We start from the raw sequence: 19,312 nt of genomic DNA, 5'->3' as shown, positions 1-19,312 counted from the left end.
AACCTCTTCATAAAACAGGCATGAACTGGAAAGGTTAAACTTCAGCATCCAATTTTTGTCTCTAGGACTTGGAAGCCACTTCCAGTTTTAAATTAACTTTCCCAATTGGAAGATACGGTCAATATCAGAAGCAACAGATCAAAGTAGAAGGAACATGGATATAACAACACAGTAAAAGATGGATGAATATCTTGAAAGAGGCACTAAAAGAGGGGAAGTTTTGATGAGATAATCATACAAGTTTTCAAGGAGCAAATGATATACAAGAACTTTTTGCTAACCACAGCTTCCTTTTCCTGTTTTTTTTTTTTTTTTTTTTTTTTTCTCTCTCTCTCTCCCTCTCTTGTTTCCGCTGTTGAATCTTATTTTCATCCTCACAGGTTTAAGTTCCAGGAACCCTGTCTATCCTAGTTCATCACCCCTCATAACTTGATTTTCTTTCCTACCTAACCCCAAGGCCATGATGGCTTATTTATTCTAAAAGTATCTGTTGAGCACCAACTTTGTGCCGTGCTTTTTTTTTCTAGAAACTGGAGTTCTAGCAGTGAATAAAACATCATCTCTACTATCAAAAGACTAAAACCTTCAACTTCTCTACATTTGTCTTTTGGCTCACCTCTGTGTGCTCTCATCTAGTCTCAAGATAATAATTACTATTGTCTCTGTTGACAGAGCTTAAAATTACTTCTCCCCAAATCACTCTCCCAAACTCGACTCATTTAAATAATACCTACTCACATATCCACTAGAATGTTGTCCCAGCAGAACCTGAGGCAAAAGTTACCATGCTGCTATTTTATTAGGGAGTCATATCCCAGGGAAATAAGGGTGGGGAAAAACAGTAAATCAGAGGAGAGGGTCAGGATTCAATGAAAAGAATGCTAACCCTTGCCCCAGTGCACACCTACTTCCACAAGAGATGGGTATCAACAGACTGTTAAAAGATACATGACCAACAAAAAGTTGTACCCCATTTGTGTACAGTGAATCAAAATGCAGTCTGTAAAAGTAAAAAATAGATAATTAAAAATAAATATACATGACCTGGGCATGAGGCAGAGCACTGTTGGTGCCTACTACCTGAGGTTGATTGACCAGTGGCTTAAGGCCCACAGGCAAACCACACCTAGAGGATCAGAGGTGCTATAGATTTCCTCTAGACCTTAAATTCAATATGTCCAAAATAGAACTGGTTGTCCCCTTCACTCCTACACCTGCAGTCTTTCCCACTGTGATTGGTAAGGTTAAAAACTTTGTTTCATAGAGCCCTTCTTTCTCCCAAATCTATTCCATCAAGAAACTATTGGTATCTTCAAAATATATCTCTAACTACTTAACACCACTGCAAGTGAGCCTGGTGCATGACATCGTCATCTGTTGCCTGGATTGATGCGAAGGTATCTTAAGAAGCTACCCTGAATCTTTACTTGGTGCAGCCCAGCTACACTTCTGCCTCAGCACCTTGGCTGTACCAGTGCTTAAAATAGTCTTTTTCTAAATAACCAGAGAGCTAATTCACTCACCTTCAAATCTTTCCACAGAGAAGTTTTGAAATTCTCACTGAGGCCTTGATTGTACAACTTAAGATTACAACTTGACATGTAGGGTGTGCCAGGCCAGCTCAGGCGCAGGTAAGAGCCAACAGAGTCGTAACCCAGACCCCGGGAGTTGGGTAAAAACAGGCTTGTGGCGAGCAACCTGCAAACTCATTTATTGCAGGAGAAACCATACATTTTATAGACTTTTAACCCAAACACAATGTGCCACGGGAGATCAGACCACCAGGGCCCCTATACAGGTTCCCTTGGTAACACTAGGTAAATTTGGGGACAGTTTTTTACTTTCCTAAGTGACGAGAGCGGAATGCTTCTCTCCGTAGGTATTCCCGATGGGCATGAATGTGCAAAGGTTTTCCTTACACACCTGAGACCTTCATGGCTGCTAGCCAAGACTTAGGATTTCTCCCAACATTGACACTCACCTCAACTGTCCCATACACAGACCTTCCCCTAGCCTCTGCATGGGGCTTACTGTCTTCAAACATACTAATATATTTCTTTTTATGTTTAATGTTGACTATTTCCCTGGCTAAAATACAAGCTTTAAGAACCAGAATTTTTGAAACCATGCCCTGACATAATAAATCTTCAACATGTATTTGTCAGATGAATTTCCAACCTGCCTATCTTCAGTTTGGGTTTGTTTTCTTTATTGTTCAATCAGTTAAAACGAAGAGGTATACAATAGCTTTCCTTTTTATTTGATGGTATTTCCTACAGTGTTAATATGATGACTATCAATAAATATTTCTGCATGAGGACTCAATCAGAATCCTTAATATCCTTTTATAATGGCAAAACTTCAAAATTCATGAATGACCCAAATGTATCCACTAGTAAACTCTTAATTCATTTTCATCTCTCCTATGTACATGCACCTTTTAACACTATGACATTATAATTATTCATTCACTGGTCTACATGCTTTATTGAACTATGAGCTCTCTGAAGGCAAAGCTGTTCTGCTGGATGTGTATCCCTAGTAACTGGCACATTATAGGTGCTTGATGATGTTTCTTAAATGAAAGAGTGAGTGGATGGTTAGAGTTTCTTTGACACTTGTCAAGGGGGTAAGCCCTGCCCTGCCGGCTCAAGCAGCTGGTCCACTCAGTACTTCTTCCCCTACAGTGTAGATGAACGCTTGAGACCCTTCATAGTTGAAATCTGGGTAAGATGGCACTGTTACCAATGCTCACTAAGTAATCATGTAATTTTAAGTTGATTGTCTAAATACAGAGGAGAGAAAACACTGATCTCACAACAACTGCTGGTAGTCTGCTAGAGTTCCTCATGTAAATTAATATTTTGCATCTTAAGGTCAATTTATTCTAAAACAACAACAAAAAAAAAAAAAAAAAAAAAAAAAGAGAAACCAAAACTCTTGACTTCAACTTCTCTTTTCCAGCTATTCTATCATTTTTGTTGTTGTTCCTTTACAATAAATATCCTTGAAAGAGTTTTTATATTCATTGTCCTGTTCCTTTCTCCCATTTTCTGTTAAATCTACTTCCACTGGCTCTGGCAGCCAGCATCCCACTAAAACTGCCCTCTATGTTACTGAATCTTGTGGCTGGTTCCCATCTCCATCTTACTTGGCCTGTCAACTGCTTTTCACACAACTGGTCACTCCTTCCTCCCTGGACTTTTTCTTCTCTTACCTGGTAGGACACTTTACTCTGCGGGTTTCAGTCCTACACTACTAGTCACTGTTCTCAATCTCTTTTGTTTATTGAGAAGGTCTCTCTCTCTCTCTCTCTCTCTCTCTCTCTCTCTCTCTCTCTCTCTCTCTCTCTCTCTCTCTCTCTTTCTCCCTTTCTCTCCCTCTCTCTCTTTCTCTCTCCCTCTCTCTCTCTTTCTCTCTCTCTCTCTCTCTCTCTTTCTCTCTCTTTCTTTCTCTTTCTCTCTCTCTTTTCCATTGCTGTATCCTTAATATCTACAAGAGTACCTGGTACATAGTTGGTACTTAAATGTATGTTGGATGAATGCAATTGAAATTCTAGATTTCTTCTCTTAGGCATTTGGTTTGCAAAAGCATGGCTTCCTCAGGCTGATCATGTCTGAATGCATCTGTAAATACGTTTAATAGTTATTTGACAGAATGTTTTATGTCTTAAATAATACAGATTTGCAGGCTTATGTTTTCTATTTTTTGCTTTTAAAAATATTTACTTCTGGCTATTCATTTTTGTTGTCTTTTACAGAAGTATTTGCCAGCTATTGGAAATTTTAAAAATTTGGTCCTTTGTGACAGTCTTAGAAACACTGGTTTAGGGTATGAAGGTAAGGCTGGAGGGTAAAAGTATCTGAGAATTATTGTGCTAGAGCAATCAGCAAATGACCAACACTACATTTTCTGAATATCCTTTCCACTCCACAGTTATGTCCATGAGAAATTATATAGAAAGAACAGAAGCACATTGAAGTCTTCACTCCCTGTCCTGCCTAATTAAGTTGTTTACAACACACTCCTCTTCCTCTACCCTGACCCTTCAATAAAGCACCTGGAAAAAACCCAAAGAAAACAGTAGTATTTTCCAAGAAGCCGTGAGAAAAATGGTAGTTTCCAGGAAGCATTGGTAACCCTGAGAAGGTGAAGACATTGAACTCTGCAAAGATAACAAGCTTACTTTTTTGTAATCCCATCCACATTCTGCATTTCTTCTTTTTTTTGGCGGGGGAGTACTAGGGATTAAACTCAGGGGCACTCGATCCCTGATCCACATCCCTAGCCCATTTTGTATTTTATTTAGAGACAGGCTTTTGCAGAGTTGCTTAGTGACTCGCTTTTGCTGAGGCTGGCTTTGAACTCCTGTCTAAGTTTTCCAAGCTGCTGGGATCACAGGTATGCTACATTTCTGACTGTACTATTCTCACATAAATGTTGTTAGTTATCTATCCAAGGAAAAATCTAATCACACAAAATCAGAGAGGCGCTTGCCTTTAAACTGGCTTATTAGGTTCTTGCTTCTTTCTCTTTAGGCTTTATGCCCATGCTATCTAATGCTTATTAAAGGAAAGTGAAGAAAAATCTACATTAAATGTCTTTTGGGGCTTAAAAAATTGGTGCTTTACTATGATTGAAGTAAAGTTTCTCATAGGATATTTTCCATAAGTTCCAAAGAATATTTCTTTTTTTATGAGGTTTTTTTTTTTTTTTTTTTTTTTTTTTTTTTTTTTTTTTTTGTGCTGCTGGGAATCGAACCCAGGGCCCTGTGCTTGCAAGGCAAGCACTTCACCAACTGAGCTATCTCCCCAGCCCCAAAGAACATTTCTTGTTAAGTGACATTTCTTACAATATATGATTAAAAAGGATAAAATGGTCAGTAATTCTGCCAATCTAAATGCTGAAATTCATACACATCTTCCTATAACTATTCTATGTTGGTTTTCATTCAGTTATGAATGTTGTCGTGGTAACCCTGGAAAACAGAACATAGCAGACTCATGCCCTAACAGGAATCATTATGACCTAAGCTCAGGTACAGGAAACAGTCGTTCAAACCATGCTGGAAACAGCATCCTATTTCTGCATAGTGAAAGGTTATTACAGCATGCTGAGCTTATAAAGTAGGAGTTCTTGTGTTTCCTAAAACTAATCTTTTTTCAGCTGTCCAATACTTAATGGGTGGTTCTCATGTTTTCCATTTTTCTCATACACTGCACATCTCCATCAACAGCTTCCAAAGATGGAGCTGGAACGAGGCGAGGGACTCTGTATTTTCAAAAACTCTTTCCAGTATTTTTATTCCCTACTCACCTTTTCCCCTTCTGCAAGGATTTAGGAATACCTTCTTTTTTTTTTTTTTTTTATCGTAAACAAATGGGATACATGTTGTTTCTCTGTTTGTCCATGGAGTAAAGGCATACCATTTGTGTAATCATATATTTACATAGGGTAATGTTGTTTGATTCATTCTGTTATTTTTTCCCTTCTCCCCCACCCCTCCCACCCTGGAATACCTTCTCGTTTGCATGTATAAGAATAATGGGGAAGGGAAGAATAAATTTTTGTTTGTTATTGTTTTTCAAATTTAAGGTTAGTTTTTTTCCTATGACAATAAGACTGTGAAATATTACCTCTCTTTTCAGGATCTGTCTACCAGCTTTTTGAGAGTATAATTGACAAAAATTGTATATATTTAAATGCAATGTGATGTTTTGATATATTCATACATTGTGAAATGATCCAATCAAACTAACTTTTTGTCACCAAACACTTTTTGTGGTGAGTGTTATGGGACGCAACTTAAGAACAAACCAATCACCACTGAGAAGTCCAAATTTGAGAGTCTTTATTAAGCTGGCCGACTGTCTCACACAATGCCCCAGAAAATGGCTATTGGGAGAACAGCCCTGACCGTAGAGTTGTAGGAGTTCTTATACCAAAAATCACATCAATCATAAGTGTCTGTTGCTATGATTCGAAATTACACATTAACATCAGGAGATCATCAACAGAGGGGGAAGTGGGTCAAAATGACCCTTACCTAAGTACAAACTGAAGAATGGTTGCTAACATCCACACAATCACCGTTCACATGGTACATTGTTTAGGAGCAATTCTTTACTACATATGAGTTGCCATTATATATTATTAAACATGTCACACCAAGTAACTGATGATGGGTACAGAGGCGGGGTGTTCCCACGGGAGAAGCTCATTTCCTACATAACGTGGAGTCTCAGGGCAAAATGGAGTCTGTTTAGTCATTTCTCTTAGAGTCTGCCCTATAACATTCTCATGGAGTCAGATCTGTCAGCCCATCACAGTGAGAACTTTTAAGATTCACTTTCTTAGCAGTTTTATGAGTGTGCAATACATTAACTATAGTCACCATTCTATACAAAGAGATCTCTAGAACCAAGAATAAATCTCATTTGTATACATTCATAGGCAGCAAATGAGAAAAAAACCCTTAAAATATTCAATGTCATGATCACTCATATCCTTTGTGTGTGTGTGTGTGTGTGTAGATTTTTCTTACCAAGGAATCTAGTCATGTTAACTGGATTCTTATATTTGAGAATTTGATATACTTTTTTAAAGGCCTGTCAAACATGACAATGGTACAGTGTGTGTGTTTGTTATATTACACCTGCTATAGTGTGACAACTTCCCGGAGAAGTCTTCTTGCCAACAGGACTTAGAGGAGGACACACGTGTCTGTGTCTTAGTCAGCTTTTTTGTTGCTATGACTAAAAATCTGACAAGAACAATTTTAAGGAGGAAAAGTTCATTTGGAGGCTTATGGTTTCTGAGGCCTCAGTCCATAGATAGCCCCCTCCATTACTCAGGGCTCAAGGTGAGGCATAATATCATGGCAGAAGAGTGGCAGAGAGGACCAACTCAGGTGGTCATCAGGAAACGGAGAAAATCCACTCACCAGATACAAAATATATGCCCCAAAGGCACACCTCCAGGTCATGCCCTACCTGCCTGGTCACACCCTATCTGCCTTCAGTTACCACTTAGCTATCTCATCAGAGGGATTAATTCACTGATTGGGTTAAGGCTCTCATAACCCAATCATTTCTCCTCTGAATGTTCTTGCATGATCTTTTGAGGGACACCTCATATTCATACCATAACATCTATACTTCTCCTGTATACTTATAAGCAAAAAAATTTTTTTATCATTAGGGTTTATATTTGTAGATCAGAAAAAAATCTTTATTCCATCTCAATCTGTTGGTCAGAACAGACACATTTACAGTTCTGAGATCTGTCTGAGAGATCCCTTAGTATGTATATTCTCGAATTATGAATAAGGTTTATAAACGGTGAAATAAAATTGAATTTGCTCCCAACCCTGGATTTTAACAGTACTGCTTCTTTTTTTTTTTTTTTTTTTTTTTTTTTTTTTGTAGATGGACATGATACCTTTATTTTATTCATTTATTATGTGGTTCTGAGGATTGAACCCAGTTCTAGGGAAGCCTCACACATTCTAGGCAAGCACTCTACCACTGAGCTATACTCCCAGCCCAGCAGTACTGCTTCTTCATCAAAGTTCACAATCTCCCTAACTAGAATGTGATCTTTCAGGATGAGTACCCTTTTTGTCTCTCTATTCCTTCAGTACAATGACTGGCTAGATCCATAGACTGAACCTGCAAAACGCTGTTATCTAATATGTTACTTTTGAAACTCCGTAAATGTTACTGTCTCATATCTACTCTGTGGCACAGTACTAAGTAGTTTTTGTTATTGTGGTTTTGAGCTGAGCCAGTAGAATGCTTTTGTAATTGTGTGTCAGAGTTTCTTGTACTTTTTCCAGGAAGCTGGAACTGAATTATTTTCAGAACTTTTATATAACCTAGTCTATCATCTTTAGGCCAAGATTAAACAAATACCGTATGCTCCTGTGGCCTACATTATACAAAATGTGAAAGGGCTATAACTGAAACACTCCCTAAGTGGCTTGCTGCCACCAAGAATACTTACTGGAATTATCCAAAATACATGATGAAATCAAAAGAGCTTTAAACACGCCCTTTCTTCCCCCAGGGCTTTCCCTAAGTCACCCCTTCCCTTTGGAGCTTGCTGCGCATGCACACAGAGGCAAGGCACCTGTCAGGTGTTAGGATTTACATTACCATTCATGCAATTGTCTAACCCACTAGACTGTAAGTGCCTCAAGGCCAGGAACCATCCCTTTAGCCTCGGTATCTCCTTTGGACCCGTTTTTGTTTGTTTGTTTGTTTGTTTTTAACCTGAACAGAGGGAACAAATACAGGACCTGAAAGATTGAAATAAGTTTTCTCTGTGGAGCAGAGAGAGCAGTCACAGCTCAGGGTGACATACAAAGCAGGCACGAAAGACCCATACTGAAGATTTGTTCTCAAATTCTTACCGGTGAGAAATTACAGACATATCTCATTTTATTATGCTTCTTGGATGTTGTGGGATTTTTGTTTGTTTATTTTACACATTGAAGGTTTGTGGCAAACCTGTGTCAAGCAAGTCTGTTCAAACCATTTTTCAACAGGCTGTACTTCCTTCACGTGTCTGGGTCATATTTTGGTAATTCTCTCAATAGATCAAGTTTTTTTCATTATTATTATTATATCTGTTGCAGTCATCTATGATCAGGGATCTTTGATGTTACTCTTATAGTTGTTTGGGGTATACCGTGAATGTCATCATGTAATAGGCCAACTTAGTCAATAGGCCTTGCCTGTGTTCTGACTGCTCTACTGACTGCTATTCATTCCCCATCTCTCTCCCTCTCCTCTGGCTTCCCTATTCCATGGGACAAAACAACATTAAAATTAGTTCAATCAACAAACCCACAAAGGCCTGTAAGGGTTCCAGTGAAAGGAAGAGATTCAGGTCTCTCACTTTAAATAAAAACTGGAAGTGATTAAGCTTAGTGAGGAACACAAGCCAAAAGCTGAGATAGGTTGAAAGCCAAGTCTCTTGTGCCAGATAGCCTAGCTGTGAATGCAAAGGAAAAGTTCTTGAAGGAAATTAAAAGTGCTACTCCAGTGAACACAAAAGTGATAAAAAAAAAAAAAAAAAAAAAAAGCAAATAGCTTATTGCTGATATTGAGAAAGTTTTAGTGGTCTAGAAGGAAGATCAAACAAGCAGCAACACTCCCTTAGCCAAAGCCTAACCCAGAGTGAATCCTTCTCTTCAATTCTATGAAGGTGGAGAGAGACAAGGAAGCTGCAGAAAAGAAGTTTGAAGCTTGCAGAGGTTGGTTCCTGAGGTTTAAGGAATGAAGCTGTCTCCGAAACATAAGGTGCAAGGTGAAGCAGCAAGTGCGGACACAGAAGCTGCAGCAAGTTACTCAGAATATAACTGACGAACAACAAATTGTCAATGCAGATGAAGCAGCCGTCTATCGGAAGAAGCCATCTAGGACCTTGATAGAGAGAAGTCAATGCCTGGCTTCCAAGGTCAAAGGACAGGCTGACTTGTTAGGGGGCTAATGCAGCTGATAACTTTTAAGTTGAAGCCAATGCTTATTTCCCACTCACCAAATCCTAGGCCCTTAAGAATTATGCTAAACTACTTTGCCTGTGCTCTATAAATGGAGCAAGACTAGATGAATTTAAGCCCATTGTTGAGACTTACTGCTCAGGAAAACAAAACCTTTCCTCTTCCTCCTCCTTCTTTTTCCTCCTCTTCCTCTTCCTCTTCCCTTTTTCCTTCTCCTTCTCTTTTTTAAATGGGGTCTCACTATTTTGCCCAGGCTGGTCTCAAACTCGTGTCTCATGAACACACAAACTCAAGTGATCCTTGCATTTTAGCCTCCCAAGGAACTGGGACTACAGGTATGCACCATTACGCATGGCTAAAAATAAAGATTCTTTAAAAAATATTATTGCTCATTGACAATGCACCTTGTTTCCCAAGAGCTCTGATGGAGTTGTGTGAGATTAATGTTGTTTTCATGTGTGCTAGCACAACATCCATTCTGTAGCCATATATCAAGGAATAATTTTGACTTTCAACTCTTATTATGAAATACATTTTATAAGGTGATAGCTGTCATAGACAGTGATTCTTCTGATGGATTTGAGCAAAGTAAATTGAAACCTTCTGGAAAAGATTCATCATTCTAGGTGCCATGAAGAACATTTGTGATTCATGGAAGGAAGTCCAAATACCAGCACCAAGTTTGATTCCATTAACATGAGGTTAACCCTCATGGATTACTTTGAGGGGTTTGAGACTTCAGTGGGGGAAGTAATTGCAGATATAGTGGAAATAGCAAGAGAACTAGAATTAAAAGTGGAATTTAAAGACAGAACTGAATTGTTATCATCTCACAATAATACTTTTGTGGGTGAGGAGCTGCTTATCGATGATCAAAGAAAGTGTTTTCTTGAGATGAAATTTATTCCTAGTGAAGATTCCTAGTGAAGTTTAGAATAATATCTAAACTTAGTTAATAAAACAGTAGCAGGGTTTAAGAAGATTGATTCCAATTTTGAAAGAAGTGCCATGAGGATAAAATGGTACCACACACCATTTCATGCTATGGAGAAAACTCTTATGAAAGGAGAATCAATCAATGTGACAAATTTCATTGTTGTCTTATTTTAAGAAATTGCCACAGTCATCCAGCATTCAGCAACCACCACCCAATCAGTCGGCAGCCATCGACATGGAGGGAAGATTCTCCCTTAGCAAAATAATTATGATTCACTGAAGGCTCAGATAATCATTAGCAATAAAGTATCCTTTCGAATAAGGCATGCTCATTGTTTTTTAGACACCAATGTCATTGTACAATTAGTAAACTATAGTATAAATCTGTGATTTGTTTTACTGTGGTATTAGCTTTATTGAGGTGATCTGGAACTAAAACTCCTATATCTCTGAAATATGCCTATGTTATATAACAACTGAGGTTCCCCCCCAACATACAAAGTACAGAGATCATATGGTATGTACAGAACTTGTAGACATTACATTTTCCTTATTGTTTTGAAATTTCTCTTAAAAAGGGGAAAATAATGGTAATTGTGTCATAGGAATATTGGGAGAGTGAAATGAAAAGATCTGTATACATGATTTAACACCACCTCTGGCACATTGGAAGTGATTAGGGATATTGTGTATTATTGTATGTCATTGCATCTAATTAAAATAGAGCTTTCTTTTGTCACTAAAAAAAAATAATCGCCAATTAAACTGACATGATGATTTCTTATCACCCAAATTATTTTATATTAATTGAAAAACTTTTAGACTTATTCAGGCAGATTTTTAAATCATATTTCATTCTTGTGCTATATATAAAAAGTCAAATCATTTCAAGTATGTAAAAATACTAAAAGTCCTAAAGAACTTATGTTCAGAGTCTAATTCCTCTAAATCATTTTCCTGTGCAGACATTGATTTCTTTGGTTTTTTTTTTTCCCCCTCATGATAGTGTTGTCTATCACATTAGGAGTGTTGGAAATAAGAAACGCAGCTTTTCTAAAATGTGCCCCTCTGCCGAATCCCAGATTCTCTCAAACCACTAACACCCACTCTCCTTGTGTTTGCGCCATCTTACCAGAAAGTGTCAATGGACGTTTTCAGATAACAGATACATTTATATCCGTCCCCCCCACCCCGATTCCTGCTCTTCACCTCCTAACCTGTTTCTTCCTTTCAACTCCTAACCCCATGCTAGCAGTCACTCAGTACAAAACCCCCTGGCGTCCTCCCTGGACCTTTTCTCTCTTACGTCGCATATCCAATCCAACGAGCCTCTAAATCCAGAATCTGCCCCTCTCTGCTGCTGCTGTTCTCTTCATCTCTTCATCTCTCACCTATAATTACCTCTTAACAGGTTTTTCTGCTTTCATGTTGGCCCTACTACAATCCTGTTCCCAACACAGTGCCAGAGCAAATCTTGCAGTACTCAGTCAGACCACTTGTCTCCCCTCTACTCAAAACCATGTCCATTTCACTCACAGTGAAAGTGTCTGCAATGGCCCACAGGCCCTACAAAATGGATGCTCCCTGCTTCCCCTCTCTCCTTTTCTCCTTTTCTGCTGCACTTTGCTCCAGACTCACGGGCTGTTTCTCAATCTTTTAAGGTCTGTCCTTGCCAGAGGAGCTTTGCTCTAGCTCTTCCCTCTCCCTGGGATCCTCCTCCTCCAGGACCTGCAGAGTTAGTTCCCTCACTTTCTTCTAGACTTTGCTGAAATCTCATGCCCTCATCAAAACCTACCTTGAACACCCTCTCAAAGACTGCACTCTGAACCTCCTCCATGCCCCAGTCCACCTCGTTCCCCCTAAGCTACTCCATATTTTCTTTTTCCTTGGCACTTCCCGGTATAACATGCTATAAAATTTACTTATGTATGATGGCTTATTGTTTATTATCTCAGAAGGGTCAAAGCATCTTGATTTGTCTACTGGTATTTCTGAATGCTTGGAACAGTACCTTACAGGCAAGTCACATGCTTTTTGAATCATACTGCATTGTGATAAGCCCTGCAACTGAGGTCAGCTCCAGTGCCGTGAGAGTGTGTAGAGATAGCCCACAGGGAGGTAAGAGAGACTGAGAGTCAGTGCCTCAGCTGAGCTTTTAAGAATGAAGAGTGAGGCTGGTAAAGGAACCATGAGAAGAAATGAAATCATAGGTGCACATACTTCCTTGGTGTCTTATAGTGGGGGCTGCTGTAACAAAATACCTTAAACTGTATGATTAAACAACAAATGTTTATTCCTCACAGTTCCAGAGTCTAAGACCAAGGCACCCACAGATCTAAGGTTCTTCGAGCCAGAATAGAGACTTTTCTCCTTGGAGGTATTCTTTTAGCATAGACCAGGGATTGTATTCAGAGTTAAAATCTTTGCTATATTAGTACCTGGAATAAAACATAGACCCATTCTTGAATCAGCTTTTTAACTTATGATGTATGATTTATGTGTTTTTAACAATAGGTACCATCTGCTAGCTTCATATGTAAGTAATTATTTTTGATAATTAGATGTCAAGCTCAGTTGTTTCTAGCTGCTGGAGGATTGTATGTACTGTCAACATGAAAATATAACACATTTCAGAATTGTGCGTTCTTGAAAATATTTGCTTGTGACCTTTAAATTTCAGCAGGTTGGTGCAAAGTCCCTCTTCCCTCCTAATTTTGATGAGAAGAAATGTGTCCCTCCCTGGTACACAGTAATCCATATACATTGTTTAAATGAATGAATCACATAAACTTTGATCTAGAGGAAACATAGTGTAAGCCTTAAGGACTTGCAGAAACTGAACTTAATGTACTTTTTTGTGCCTGTGAAATAGGGTTCATCATAGTATTTACCTCAGTCTTTGTGCATGAATGTCCGATGATTTGCTTATGTAAAGTCTTTGGCATATTTCTTAATACATTTATTAATAAAATTTATTTTATTAATATATTTTAATTTTAAGGACAGTTTTAGACTTATATAAAAAGTTAACAGTACTGAGAATTCCTAGACACCCCTCCCTGTCCCATACCATCTAGTTACCCTATTATTAACATCTTACGTTAATATGGAATGGTCATGATATTTAATGACCTGCAAGTTGGTGCAACCATTATGGAAAACAGTATGGAGATTCCTCAGAAAACTTGAACTGGAACCACCATTTGACCCAGCTATCCCATCTCCTGGGTTTATGCCCAAAGGACTTAAAATCAGCATACTACAGTATTTTAGTCAGCTTTTTTACTGCTGTGACTAAATGATCTGACTAACACAATTATAGAGGAGGAAAGCTTTATTTGAGGGTTCACAGTTTCAGAGGTCTTACTCCAGAGAAGGCCAGCTCCATTCCTCTGGGCTCAAGGTGAGGCAGAACATCATGGCGGAAGAGTGTGGCAGAGGAAAGCAGCTTGCATCATCAGGAAGTAGAGAGAGAGAGAGAGTCTCCACTCTCCAGATACAAAATATATACCCCAAAGCCACGCCCCAATTCCAATCTCCTCCAGCCACACCCTACCACTTCAATTAACCCCACCAGGGATTAATTCTCTGATTGGGTTAAGACTCTTACAACCCAATCATTTCTTCTCGGAACCTTCCTGCATTGTCTCACATATGAGCTTTTAGAGGACACCTCACATCCAAACCATAACACACAGTGACTCAGTCACATCAATATTTACAGAAGCTCAACTCACAACAGCTAAACTATGGAACCAAGCTAGGTGTCCTTCAACAGATGAATGGATAGAGAAAATGTGGTATATATACCGAATGGAATATTACTCAACCTTAAAGAAGAATGAAATTATGGCATTCACCAGTAAATGGATGGAGCTGGAGAATATCATACTAAGTGAAATAAGCCAAGCCAAAAACACCAAATGGCGAATGTTGTCTCTGATATGTGGATGCTAATTCACAATAAGGCAGGGCGGGGTGGGGGTGCTAGGGAAGAATAGAGTTACTTTAGATTAGGTAGAGGGGAGTGAAGGGGAGGGAAAAGGGTATGAGAGTAGGAAGGATAGTAGAATGAACCCTATGCACATATATGATTATATGACTGGTGAGATTCTACGTCATGTACAACCAGAAGATGAGAAATTATACTCCATTTATGTATGCTAGATCTGACCAATATTGATTGCATCATCGTTATTACCTAAGGTCATTGTTCATTCAGAATTCCCTAGTTATTGCCTAATGTCCTCTTCTCTTCCACGATCCTATCCAGGATGCTTTATTGTATTTAATTGTATTATCTCCATAGTCTCCTTTGGCTGCGACAGTTTCTCAGACTTTTCTGTTTCTAATGAACTCAAGAGTTTGAGGAACACTATTCATATATATTGTAGTTACCACTCTATTGGAATTTGTCTTTGGCACATTTTAAGACATCTAAAAGTGTTGGTTACTGTTGTTATGGCTTATCGTTCAGATTAAAATGTGAAACAGAAGTGTGATGTGGGTGGGAGAGTATTGTTGAATATTCATTATTGAAAAGAAATATTGATTTTTTTTTTAAAGCTTGGTCAGTTTATCAATGCTGAAAAATTGTTTGGATAAAATTTGGTTTGCCCACATCCATCCTTCCATCTGTCCATTCAATTCAGTAAATATATGCCACATCCCTGTTGTGAGGGTAGACATGTGTTGGATGCTGGAAATTCAATGATAAATGAAACAATTGCCTTCATGGAGCTTCAGGTCAAGTAGGTAGACAGTTACTAAACAACTAGAGAAATAAAAAATCTGAAAGATAACTTGTAAGAAGTACAGAAAGTGAAATATCCTTATATTTAAGAATATTTCAGTAGGTGAGAGAAAGGGAGACTAAGTTTGTTAAGATCTTGCATTAGTTAGATGCTAATCTTTTTTGTTGTTCTTCTTAGTTACACATGACAATAGAATGTATTTTGATATATTATACATATATAGAGTGTAACTTCCCATTCTTGTGGTTGTACATGATGTAGAGTTACACTGGTTTTATATTCATATATGAACCTAGGAGAGTTATGTCCATTCATTCTACTGAGTTAGACTCTAATCTTAATTCTGAGAGACAAAATATTTAAAATAAGGAGCTTAAACAGGTTAGAAACTTCCATGTTCAACATCATTAGTCCAGGGCTAATATGGAAGCTTTGTAGTATCAGTGTACCAGACTCCTTCCGTCTTGTTGCTCTGCATGGATTCATTTCTCAGGATCATCTCATGGCCTAAGACAGCTTCTTGATCTCCAGCAGTCACAACCAAGTTCCAGCCAGCATGAGAGTGAGAGAGGGATAGAGACCTCCTCCCCTTCTCCCTGTCTGCTTACTTCTTGCTAGCCAGAACTTAGTCAAAATGGCCTTACCCAGACCCTTTAATTTTTACCCAGGTGGACATATGTACCAGTTAAAGATCAGTTTGTTACTATAGAACAGTGATTCTCAAACTGTAGTAAGCCACCTGCAGGATTTGTTGACATATAGATTGCTGGGCTCCACCCCTAGCTTCCCTTTTAGCTGGAGGGGGACAAGAATTTGCATTTCTAACAAGTTCCCATGTGCTGCTGATAATGCTGGTCCAAGACTACATTTGGAGACTCATGGCCATCAAAGAAGGCGGAGCATGGGTACTGGGGCAGAAGTCTTTGATGCAGATTGTCATTTGGTCTTTGATCATTTACAGTTCTGAATTGAGATGAGGCTTTTTGAGATCAAGTATCTCATCTTTGATACGTCAGTTCTGGGTAACTAAACACAATGTAGTCATTTTTGTATAAGGTCTCTGTTTTGGTTATCTTGCGGTGAGGTAACAAACTTCTTCAAAGCCCAGTAGCTTAAAGTAGTCATTAGCTTATGTTTCTGTGGATCCACAACGTGAGCAGGACTCAGTGGAGAAGGCTTGCCTCTGCTCTACAGGTGCTGGAGCAGGCAGGTGCAGCATGGTCTCCCCACAAGCTTGGGCTGTCAGTGGGGCAGTTTGGTCTTCTCTATGAATCTCTTTGGCAGAACAGCCTGGACTTCCTTACATGGAGGCTCCAATAGAGCAAAATGGAAGTTCCAAGTCTCCTTAAGGTCCAAGCCTACCAGTCATACTGAGTTCATCTTGCTAGATGCTGTTGGTCAAAACAGGTCATGAAGTCAGCCCAGATTTAAGCAGAGAGGAGACCACTGTCACCTATTGATGGGAGGAGTGCTAAGGACACATGGAAAAAGAACATGCAGTTGGGAGGGATTATTGTAGCTGTCTGCATGGTCCACCACAGAAAGGAACAAGAATGCCAATATTACTGTCAGAATCTCTTTTGATTATCACACGGACACAGACTTGTTATTCACTGGGGTTTATCTCTATCAGGACCAGAGTGTAATTTGGATAAAACACTTCCCAAATATTTTGGTGTACGGATAGAAAAAAATTATGGCCAGATCAAATGAGATTTTAGAAAGTTTTATCAGTTATTGAAAAAACTTTCCTATGCCTCCATTGATATGAAAATTCAGAAATGAGGGATGAGAACAAATCCTGGAAATAAGCTCATAAATAACTTCCTGTTGACCTTCTTTAAATACATGACTATTTTGGTTGAAAGATGAGGATCTCAACTTTTGAAAGCCAGTATTTAAAAAATAATGTTATCCTACCCATAGAATGTGACTGGACTGTGAAAGAGGTCTACTTACAGTATGTTTTTATGTGAGGTATCAGGATGTGGACAGAGACTCCTCTTCCCACCCCCACGCCATGGCATTTCTACACGTGCTTGAGATTTGAGAATGCGGAGTGAGTCACTGATTGTTTTGAGCATTGCTCACTTTCACTGCACTCTAACACAGAAAGTACTTCTGGGAAGGACAGGACAGGAAATAAGTAGCACTGTAGTATGAATAATTTAGAGGAACACTCCTCTGTGGAAGAATTCAGAGAGTTCCAGATGCCTTTGGAGGAAGGGGAAGCCGAGAGGCAGGCAGTGGGTGGGGAGAAGGCCTGGTAAGGGCTGGGATATGGCTCAGTGGTACAGTGCTCACATAGCATGTGCCAGGCCCTGGTTCATCCCCAGCACCCTTACCCTCCCTGCAAGAAGGACTTCTATGTTACAATTCCTGAGCCCAAGTTTCTCTGTCTTACAGGCTCCTGCTTAGGAGACGCGAATTAGGCTTATGTGATGCTAAAACAACCAATTTCATATCCTGTGTTTATTTTGGATAGAACCTTTTCTTCCCATCATATGATAGTTTTTCTCTGTTTGTGGTTTTGCCCCTAAGCAATTTTCCACAAGAAGTCTTTCTTTACTTTTAATATCCTATCTCTAGTAATGGGCTTTGGGGCTTTTCTCCTAGAATGTCTTTAAGCTTTTGTGATTTTGCTTCGGAATGAAATAACTCTTTCAGTCCTCAGCCCGGGCACTCAGGGGGACCTCTGAAGTTGCTGGTCCACTGTGGGAAAATTCCAGCCTGGGCAGAGGCTGTGTTGTTTGTTCACCAGGTGTCAGATAGATCACAGAGCGGGGCTGCTCACAGCTTGTGATCCCTGGTTTGAATAGCAAGCTTATTTACTTCTTCGACTTTCTTAAGGGTGCCCAGTCTCTCTTTTTAATTTATGCCTTTACCCAGTGAAAACCAAATCCAACCCCAAATTGTCACATTCTAGGAAGTTGCATTTGTTTGAGGAGCTGATAGAGCACAGGGCTGTGATTTTATTATTCCCCCAGAAAGCAAGAGCCTGTTCTGTGGTTCGGATGAAAAGCTCTGTGACTAACAGGATTCTTTCTTCCTTCCTTTCTTTTTTTGGGTTACATTTCTCTCCTCTGCTGCCAGGTCACTTCATGATGGTTCTCCGGCTGAAGTGATTTATCACGTAGATTGAAGAAGTGGGAACCGTCTGGTTTGCTTTTACCCGCTAACGGCGGGGCTTCTATTCCTGTGATCAGGGCAGGCGGACGGCCCATTGCTTCAGTTGTGTGAGCTGAGGGAAGGAAACTTGACTCATAACTACTGTGGTTCTGGAGAAGTCCCCGGCATGTCGGGCAGCGAGCCAATGGGTGCAGTCTGCCTTCTGGTACTCCCGCCTCAAGCAAAGGCTTTTGGAAGGCAGGGTTTAGTTTTGCAGCCAAACTAGAGATGGAGGTCTTTCTGCAGTAGTCATGGGGATCTACTCAATATGGATTTTTATAGTTAGCCAGAGTGAGCTGAAAAGTAAACTGGAACTTGAGCGGGCTGGGCATTGTGCCTCTTTTAAGACTCTGCCTGAGCTTCCTCCTCCTCCTCCCAGCTGGTTGGCAGGATCCCTGGGGATACCTACAGGCTGTTGAGAACTTCTCAGGATTGGACACTCCTTAGTCATAGACGAGCACATTTTTGAAAAGATGTGGCAGTTTGACAAATCCAATTAGTAGCTTACTGTCAAAACAATAGCTGAAAGAGCAGGTGATAAAGCATCTCTAGACTTGACAGCTTTCAGAGGTCCATCTGCAAAACAGGTGAGCCATGGACAACGAATGGGGAAAGTGCTAATTTGCTAATACATCAACAAGTGGAGAACAAATGTCAATACAATTCCTGGTATTCTCTTAGAAAAACCTCTGCTTAGGAGTTCTCTGGCTTCCAGCCTCTGTGCATGGGCTTCATCTATATGCCTAGAATTGCCCCAGTTTCTAAGTCAGTCATAGCAAGTAGGAGCCTGTCAGCAAACTAGAAAACCAGGAAGAGAGAAACCATGCTGAGGATCTGAAACAGAGGGCATTTAATACAGAGAACTGGTTATACAGGAGCTAGAAAAGTTGAAAAGCCAAACAATGGTTGGTGAAATCACCCAAAGCATAGCAAGAATAGAAAGCTACAG

General features: G+C 39.5%; 1 long non-coding RNA gene across 1 annotated transcript in view; it reads left to right on the top strand.

Annotated features, from left to right (window-relative positions):
* LOC306655921 overlaps positions 1-19,312 on the top strand; it is a 64,400-nt gene that overhangs the window by 4,148 nt on the left and 40,940 nt on the right. The window contains exon 2 of the long non-coding RNA XR_013762348.1: positions 8,282-8,415. This is a non-coding gene — a long non-coding RNA (uncharacterized lncRNA). The remainder of the gene's footprint in view (positions 1-8,281; positions 8,416-19,312) is intronic.

The sequence above is a fragment of the Sciurus vulgaris genome (assembly GCF_902686455.1).
Source record: "Sciurus vulgaris genome assembly, chromosome: 3".
NCBI classification, from domain to species: domain Eukaryota; kingdom Metazoa; phylum Chordata; class Mammalia; order Rodentia; family Sciuridae; genus Sciurus; species Sciurus vulgaris.
This window is presented reverse-complemented; position numbering and strand designations above follow the sequence as displayed.